Source organism: Loxodonta africana, chromosome 11 (assembly GCF_030014295.1).
Source record: "Loxodonta africana isolate mLoxAfr1 chromosome 11, mLoxAfr1.hap2, whole genome shotgun sequence".
Taxonomy (NCBI): Eukaryota; Metazoa; Chordata; class Mammalia; order Proboscidea; family Elephantidae; genus Loxodonta; species Loxodonta africana.
The window spans coordinates 89,122,343-89,132,155 of NC_087352.1; positions in this window are offsets into that span (position 1 = coordinate 89,122,343).

Here is a 9,813-nt window from a genome sequence, read left to right on the forward strand (position 1 = left end):
TTTGGAAGTAGATCATCAGGTCTTTCTTCTCAGGTGCTTCTGGGTGGACCTGAACACCCGATCTTTTGGTTAGCAGTTGAGTGTTAATCATTTGCACCACCCAGGGACTCATTAAGAAATCAACGGGGCATAAAAGAACAACATTATCAACCAACTTCACCATATTTACATTGATAGAATTATTCCAACCCAAAAGGAGCATAATACACAATCTTTTCAAATACACATGGACCATTTACCAAGATAAGCCACAGTCTGGTCCATAAAACAAATCTTAACAAATTCAAAGAATTAGAAATATACACAGTATATTTATCTGACCAAAAAAGAATTAAACATGGAAACAGAAAAATCCCCAAATATTGGAAATTAAAAAACACATTTCTAAATAAACCATGCACCAAATGGTAAATTACAAGGAAAAATGGAAAATATTTTGAACTGAGTGAAAATGAAAACATAACATCAAAATTTGTGGGATACAAACAAACCAGTGCCTAGAGGAAATTTTATAAAACTGAATGCTTATGGTAGAAAAGAACAAAAGAAGCAGGGCCAAGATGCAGAGTAGTCAGAATTCTGGTGATCCCTCTTATAACAAAACCGAAAAAACAAGTGAAACAATTATATATGTGACAAGCTAGAAGCCCTGAACACCAAAGGCAAAGTTATAAAATGGGAAGAGGGAGAGGTGGCAGGGCTGGTGGTAGCATTCTGGATGCAGTTTCTGCAGGGAGAGCCTACTCACACCTCTGGAACAAGAGAAGAATGGCGCAATTGGTGAAAGCTAAGTACTTGCATTTATCTTACCATGCCAACCCCCAAGTCAGCTTCAGTGGCTGTCGATTTTCCTGGGCCTGACATAGGTCCTGCTGCATGCCCTGAGCCATTCTTCCAGCCTTGGAGAAGGAATAAATTCATGACTAGGGGAAAAGAATATCTGCCAGCTCCACTAAACTGGGGAGCTCAGGACAGAAGCAGCTCCAGTCCAGACACAAACGGTCCACGGACTTTGAATACCTTTCACCCCTGCATGGACCTGTGTGGGCCCATTTCAGGACAATAGGCCCTTGTTGGCAGACTGCAACTGTTTCAGCTGTGCGGTGGAGAGGTGGGTGTTTGATGTTTGACACTGCTTTCCCTGTTAAATAGGGTCTTCACCTACCCACATTAGGGACCAAACCACCCGCAACAGGGGTCCATGGGTAAGTGGTACCTCCCAGTCCTTACAACCAAAAGCACTGGTTGCCCATAGTCCATCTGCAGAACCCACCCACCTGTGTGCTCTAGGGAACAGGGGTAAGCTTTCCTCATAGACACTTGGGAGGTGGTTGTCAGCCCACTGCCTTGTTCAGAGCGTGACCCCCTGCTGCAACCAGGTACCTGTACCTATGCCAATCACCCTGCCTCTCTAAGGCTGTAGGACAGAGCCTGTACCACACACCTGATGACCAACTACCTGGATGCCTGAGTTGAAGCCATACAAGAAAAGTGAATGGATTCCTAGGTTCATATACCTGGTAACACCTCTACCCATCTGGTGACAGGACATTAGATCTTCAAAGGCACAAATAATCAAGCTAACTCACTCAAGAAGCCTATTTGGGCATATCAAAACAAAACAAAGCAGGAAGTTAGGATACAGTAAGCAAACATAAAATAAACAAATATAATAACTTAGAGATGGCTCAGAGAAAACAGTCAATATCAAACCCCATAAAGAAGCAGACCATGAAAGCTTCAACAGTCTCTCAAAAGAAAGCATCAAGGAATCTTCCAGATGAAGACATCTTCCTGGAATTACCAGATGCAGAATACAAAAGATTAATATACAGAACTCTTCAAGACATCAGGAATGAGATCAGGCAAAATGCAGAACAAGCCAAGGAACACACAGATAAAGCAATCAAAGAAATTTAAAAAGGTTATTCAAGAACATAAAGAAAAACTCAAAAAGCTGCAAGAATCCATAGAGAGAGAGAAATCAGAAATTCACAAGATTAACAATAAAATGACAGAATTTGACAACTCAATAGAAAGTCAGAGGAGCAGAATTGAGGAAGCGGAAGGCAGAATTTGTAATACTGAAGATAAAGCACTTGGCACCAATACAGTCTAAGAAAAATTGGATAAAAGAATTAAAAAAAAAAGAAAAAACCCTAAGATTCATGTGGGACTCTATCAAGAGAAATAACCTATGAGTGATTGCAGTACCAGAAAATGGACGGATAACAGAGAATACAGAGAGAATTGTTGAAGATTCTTTGGCAGAAAACTTCCCTGATATCGGGAAAGATGAGAAGATATCTATCCAAGATGCTCATTGAACTCCACATAAGGTAGATGTTAAAAGAAAGTCACCAAGACATGTTATAATCAAACTTGCTAAAATCAAAGATAAAGAGAGAATTTTAACAGCGGCTATGGAAAAACAAAGAGTCACCTACAAAGTACAATAAATAAGAATAAGCTCAGACTACTGGGCAGAAACCATGCAGGCAAGAAGGCAATGGGAAGACTTATATAAAGCACTGAAGTAAAAAAATTGCCAACCAAGAATCATATATCCAGCAAAACTGTCTCTCAAATATGAAGGTGAAATTAGGACATTTCCAGATAAACAGAAGTTCAGGGAATTTGTAAAAACCAAACCAAAGCTACAAGAAATACTAAAGGGAGTTCTCTGGTTAGAAAATCAATAATATCAGGTATCAACCCAAGACTAGAACACAGAACAGACCAGCCAGATGTCAACCCAGATAGGGAAATCACAAAAATGAACCAAGATAAAAAAAAAAAATGTGCAAAACAGGGAAAAAGTGACGTCATTATGTAGAAGAAGACAACATTAAAACAATAAAGAGGAACTAAGAAATGTACTCATAGATCTTTCCTATGGAGAGGAAGTCAAGGTGATATAAAGAAATAAAAATTAGGTTTAAACTCAGAAAAACAGGGGTAGATATTAAGGTAACTACAAAGGAGACTAACAGTCCTACTCACCAAAGTAAAATACAAGAAAAAAATAAAAACTCAGCAGAAACAAAATCAACAACAATGAAGAGGAGGAAAAGACAATATATAAGGATAAACTACTCCACACAAAAAATTAAGTGGGAAAAAGAAACGGTCAACAACACACAAAAAAGACATCAAAATGACAGCACTAAACTCACACCTATCCATACTTATGCTGAATGTAAATGGACTAAATGCACCAATAAAGAGACAGAGAGTGGAGAATGGTTAAAAAAACATGATCTGTCTATATGTTGCCTACAAGAGACACACCTTAGACTTGAGACACAAACAAAATAAAACTCAAAGGATGGAAAAAATATATCAAGAAATCAACAATCAAAAAGAGCAGGAGTGGCAATATTAATTTCTGACAAAATAGACTTTAAAGTTAAATCCACCGGAAAGGATAAGGAAGGACACTATAAGGGGACACTATAACAGGAGGATATAACCATATTAAATATTTATGCACCCAATAACAGGGCTGCAAGATACATAAAACAAAGTCTAACAGCACTGAAAAGTGAGATAGACAGCTCCACAATAACAGTAGGAGGCTTCAACATACCACTTTCAGAAGGACAGAACATCCAGAAAGAAGCTCAAAAAAGACTTGGAAGATCTAAATGCCACAATCAACCAACTTGACCTCATAGACATATACAGAACATTCCACCCAATCGTAGCCAAGTATACTTTCTTTTCCAGCACACATGGAACATTCTCTAGAATAGACCACATATTGGGTCATAAAGCAAGCCTTAACAGAATCCAAAACATTGAAAAATTACAAAGTATCTTCTCTGACCACAAGGCCATAACAGTAGAAATCAATAACAGAAAAAGAAGGGAAAAGAAATCAAACATTTGGAAACTGAACAATACTCTGCTGAAAAATGACTAGGTTATAGAAGACATTAAGGATGGAATAAAGAAATTCATAGAATCCAGTGAGAACAAAAATACTTCCCATCAGAACCTTTGGGACACAGAGAAAGCAGTGCTTGGAGGCCAATTTATATCAATAAATACACACATCCAAAAAGAAGAAAGTGCCAAAAATCAAAGAATTATCCCCACAACTGGAACAACTGGAACAAATAGAAAGAGAAATAGAAAGAAACCCTCAGGCACCAGGGGAAAGCAAATAATAAAAATTAGAGCAGAATTACATGAAATAGAAAACAGAAAAACAATTGAAAGAGTTAACAAGACCAAAAGTTGATTCTTTGAAAAAATCAACAAAATTGATAAACCATTGGCCAAACTGACAAAAGAAAAACAGGAGAGGAAGCAAATAACCCAAATAAGAAATGAGATGGGCAATATCACAACAGACCCAACTGAAATTAAAAGAATCATATCAGATTACTACGAAAAATTATACTCTAAAAAATTTGAAAACCTAGAAGAAATGGATGAATTTCTAGAAAGACACTACCTACCTAAACTAATACAAACACAGGTGGAACAACTAAATAAGTCCGTAACAAAAGAAGAGATTGAAAAGGTAGTCAAAAAACTACCCTCCCCCACTTAAAAAAAAAAAAATACCCTGGCCTGGATGTCTTCACTGTAGAGTCCTACCAAACTTTCAGAGAGGAGTTAACACCACTACCACTAAAGGTATTTCAGAGCATAGAAAAGGATGGAATACTCCCAAACTCATTCTATGAAGCCAGCATATCCTTGGCTTCCAAAACCAGCTAAAGACACCACAAAAAAAAGAAAATTACAAACCTATATCTCTCATGAACTTAGATGCAAAAATCCTCAAAAAATTCTAACCAATAGAATTCAACAACATATCAAAAAATAACTCAGCATGACCAAGTGGGATTCATACCAGGAATGAGGGATGATTCAACATTAGAAAAACAATTAATGTAATCCATCATATAAATAAAACAAAAGACAAGAACCACATGATTCTATCAATTGATGTAGAAAAGTCATTTGACACAAAGTCCAACACCCATTCATGATAAAAGCTCTCAGCAAAATGGGAATAGAATGAAAACTCCTCAACATAATAAAGGGCATTTATACAAAGACAACAGCCAACATCATCCTAAATGGAGAGAGCCTGAAAGCATTCCCCTTGAGAATGGGAACCAGACAAGGATGCCCTTTATCACCACTCTTATTCAACATTGTACTGGAGGTCCTAGCCAGAGCAATTAGGCTAGATGAGGAAATAAAGGGCATCTAGATCAGTGAAGAAGAAGTCAAAGTATCTCCATTTACAGATGACATGATCTTATACATAGAAAACCCTTAAAAATCCTCAAGAAAACTACTGAAACTAATAGAAGAGTTCAGCAGAGTATCAGGATATGAGATAAACATATAACAATCAGTTGGTTTTCTCTATATCAACAAAAAAAACATAGAGGAAGAAATACTCAGGAATAAATCTTACCAGAGATGTAAAAGACTTACACAAAGAAAATTACAAGACATTACTGCAAGAAACCAAAAGAGACCTATATTAAGTGGCAAAACATGCCTTGCTCATGGATAGGAAGACTCAACGTTGTAAAAATGTCTATTCTACCAAAAGTGATCTATAGATACAATGCAATTCCAATCCAAATTCCATCGACATTTTTAATGAGATGGAGAAACAAATCACCAACTTCATATGGAAGGGAAAGAGGCCCCGAATAAAGCAAAGCATTACTGAAAAAGAAGAACAAAGTGGGAGTTCTTACACTACCTGATTTTAGAACCTATTATACTGCCTCAGTAGTTAAAACAGCCTGGTACTGGTACAACAACAGATACATACACCAATGGAACGGAATTGAGAATACAGACATAAATCCCTCCACACATGAGTAGCTGATAATTGACAAAGGCCCAAAGTCAGTTAAATGGGGGAAAGACAGTCTCTTTAACAAATGGTGCTGACATAACTGGATATCCATCTGCAAAAAAATGAAACAAGACCCATACCTCACACCATGCACAAAAATGAACTCAAAGTGGATCAAAGACCTAAATATAAAATCTAAAACAATAAAGACCATGGAAGAAAAAATAGGGACAACACTAGGAGCCCTAATACATGGCATAAACAGTACACAAAACGTTACTAACGAGGCACAAAAACCAGAAGAGAAACTAGATAACTGGGAGCTCAAACACCTATGCCTCTCCAAAGACTTCACCAAAAGAGTAAAAAGATTACCTACAGACTGGGAAAAAGATCTTAGCTGTGACATTTCCGATCAGCGCGTGATCTCCAAAATCTACATGATACTGCAAAAACTCAGTTACAAAAAGACAAGTAATCCAATTAAAAAATGGACAAAGGATATGAACAGGCACTTCACTAAAGAAGACATTCAGGTAGATAACGGATACATGAGGAAATGCTCACGATCATTAGTCATTAGAGAAATGCAAATCAAAACTACAATGAGATTTCATCTCATTCCAACAAAAAAAAACAAGGCTGGCATTAATCCAAAAAACACAAAAGAATAAATGTTGAGAGGTTGTGGAGAGACTGAAATACTTATACCCTGCTGATGGGAATGTAAAATGGTACAGCCACTTTGGAAATCGATTTGGCGCCTCCTTAAAAAACTAGAACTAGAATAACTATACGATCCAGCAATCCCACTCCTTGGAATATATCCTAGAGAATTAAGAGCCTTTACACAAACAGATATATGCACATCCATGTTCACTGCAGCACTGTTTACAATAGCAAAAAGATGGAAGCAACCAAGCAAGGTGCCCATCAACGAAGGATGAATGGATAAACAAATTGTGGTATATTCACACAGTGGAATACTATGCATCCATAAAGAACAATGATGAGTCTGTGAAACATTTCATAACATGTAGGAATCTGGAAGGCATTATGCTGAGTGAAATTAGTCAGTTGCAAAAGGACATATATTGTATAAGACCACTATTATAATTACCAGAGAAATAGTTTAAACAGAGAAGAAAATATTTTTTGATGGTTATGCGAGGGGGGAGGGAGGGAGGGAGGGAGGGGGGAGAGGTTTTTCGCTAATTTTTAGATAGATGGTAGATAAGAATTATTTTAGGTGAAGGCAAAGACAACACAATACAGGCAAGGTCAGAACAACTGGACTAAACTAAATGCATTCCATTGTGTGTATGTATCACAGTTTGTTAATCCATTCATCTGTTGATAGGCACTTAAGTCACTCCCATCTTTTTGCTATTGTGAATAATGTTCTGACGCAAGAATTTAAATAAAAAATCCCAAAGAATGTACAAAACAACTAGTGGAACTGATAAATAAGTTTAGGAAAGTCACCAGATTCAAGGTCAATATACAAACATCAATTGTACTTCTATATACTAGCAACAAACTACTGGAAATTGAAATTTAAAAAATACTACTTACAATAATATAAAAACATGAAATATTTATTTATATTCTAACAAAATGCGTGCTAAAAACTACAAATTACTGATGTAAGAAATAAAAGAAAACATAAACAAATGGAGTATACACTGTATTCACGGGCTGAAAGACTCAGTATCATTAGGATGTTAATTCTCCCCAAATGGATCTATATATTTAGTGTAATCTCAAAATCTCAGACACTGACAAGCTGATTATGAAATTTACATGGATAAACAAAGGACTAGAATAGCTAAAACAACTTCGAAAAAGAAGGACAGAGCTGGAGCATTCATTCCACTTGACTACAAGATTTATTGTAAAGTTACAGTAATTAAGACAGTGTAGTATTGGTAAAGGATAAATCCATAGATCAGTTAAATAGAACAGAGAGTCGAGAAATAGATTCACACACACACAAAAAAAAAAACTGGCCAATTGATTTTTTGACAAAGGGGCTTAAAGAATTCAACGGAGAAAGGATAGTTTTTCAGCAACCGGTGATCAAATAATTGGACACCCACACGCAAAAGGAAGAAAGAACCTAAACACTTATCCCGTACCACATAGAAAAGTTAATTTGAAATGGATTATATACACAACTGATACAAGTTTTAAACAATGAAACTTTTGGAAAAATACATAGGAGAAAATATTTTTTTACTTTGGCCTAGGCAAAGACTTTTTAGACAGGACACAAAAAAGCACAAACCATACATACTTACATAAATAAACTCTTGAATAAATTAATAAATGGAGAAGAGAAAAAGAAACTTCCATTCAGAAGAATTCCAAATAATTTATGTAGATACTCTGCCCTAAAGGTGGGGAAGCATAACTCCCCACTTCTTAACTGTGGGCTGCATATAATGGCTTCCTTTTAAAAGTTCAGTACAGAAAGAGGGGGAAAAGAGTAACTTCACAGTGGAGAAACCTGACAACTACTACCTCAGTCAGGTGATCAAAGTCAATATTAATAGTTATAAATCATGTAAACCTTGGCATTATGTGAGGAAAATGACTTTTTACCTCTGTGGTCTTCTTCCCGAGAACACATAATCACAGTCTAATCATGAGAAAGTCATCAGACAAATTTCTATAGAGGAGCATTCTACAAAATACCTGACCAGTACTCCTTAAAACTGCCAAAGTCATCAAAAACAAGGAAAGTCTGAGAAACTGCCTCAGCCAAGGGGGGCATAAAGAGACAAGAAGACTAAATGTAATGTGGTATCCTGGATGGGATCCTGGAACAGAAAAAGTACATTAGGTAAAAACTAAGGAAATTTGAATAAACTATGAACTTCAGTTAATAATAATGTATCAATACTGGCTCATTAATTGAAAAAAAAAATTGTACCATACCAGGCATATAAACCAATGGAAGAGAACTGAGAGCCCAGAAATAAACCCTCATATCTGTGGTCAACTGAATTTTAATACAGGTGACAAGACCATTCAATGGAGGAAAGAACAGTGTCTTCAATAAATGGTGTTGGAAAAGCCGTATATCCAATGCATAAGAATGAAGTTGGACCCTACTTTATACCATGTACAAAAATTGACTCAAAATCAATAAAAGACCTAAACTTAAGAGCTAAAGCTACAAAAATCTTGGAGGAAAATATGCATGACCTTGGCTTTGGCAATGGTTTCTTAGATATGACACCAAAAGACAGGCAACGAAAGAAAAAATAAATTGGACTTTGTTAAAATTAAAACTTCCATGTATCAAAGAACACTATTAAGAAAGTGAAAAGAACCTATGAAACGGGAAAAAATATTTGCAAATCAAATCTGATAAGGGTTCCATATCCAGAATATATAAAGAACACCTACAACTCAATAACAAAAAGACAAATGATCCAATTAAAAAACAGGTGAAGAACTTGAATATATACTATTCTAAAAAAAAAAAAAAAAAAAGATATACAAATAACCAAGAAGCCCATGAAAAGATGTTCAACACCATTAATCATAAGGGAAACGTAAATCAAAATCACAGTGAGATATCACTTCACACTCAACAGGATGGCTGCAATCAAAAGAAAAGGAAAATAACAAGTATTGCTAAGGACATGGAGAAATTAGAACCCTTGTACTTTCCTGATTGGAATGTAACATGGCACAGCCACTGTGGAAAACAGTTTGGTAGTTCTTCAAAAAGTTAAATGCTGCTCCAGATAAATCCAAAGACTTCAAAACAGGGTCTCAAACAGATACTTGTACAAAAACATACAAAGCAGCAGCATTATTCTCTCTCTCTCATTGTTCTAGGACTGGGTTTCTCTCTAGCTGTTCTAAAGCAGAATTTTTCAACCTCAAAACTATTGCTATTTTGAACCAGATAATTTTTTTGTTGTTGTGGACAGCTGTCCTGTACAGTAGAGGTGGTTTAG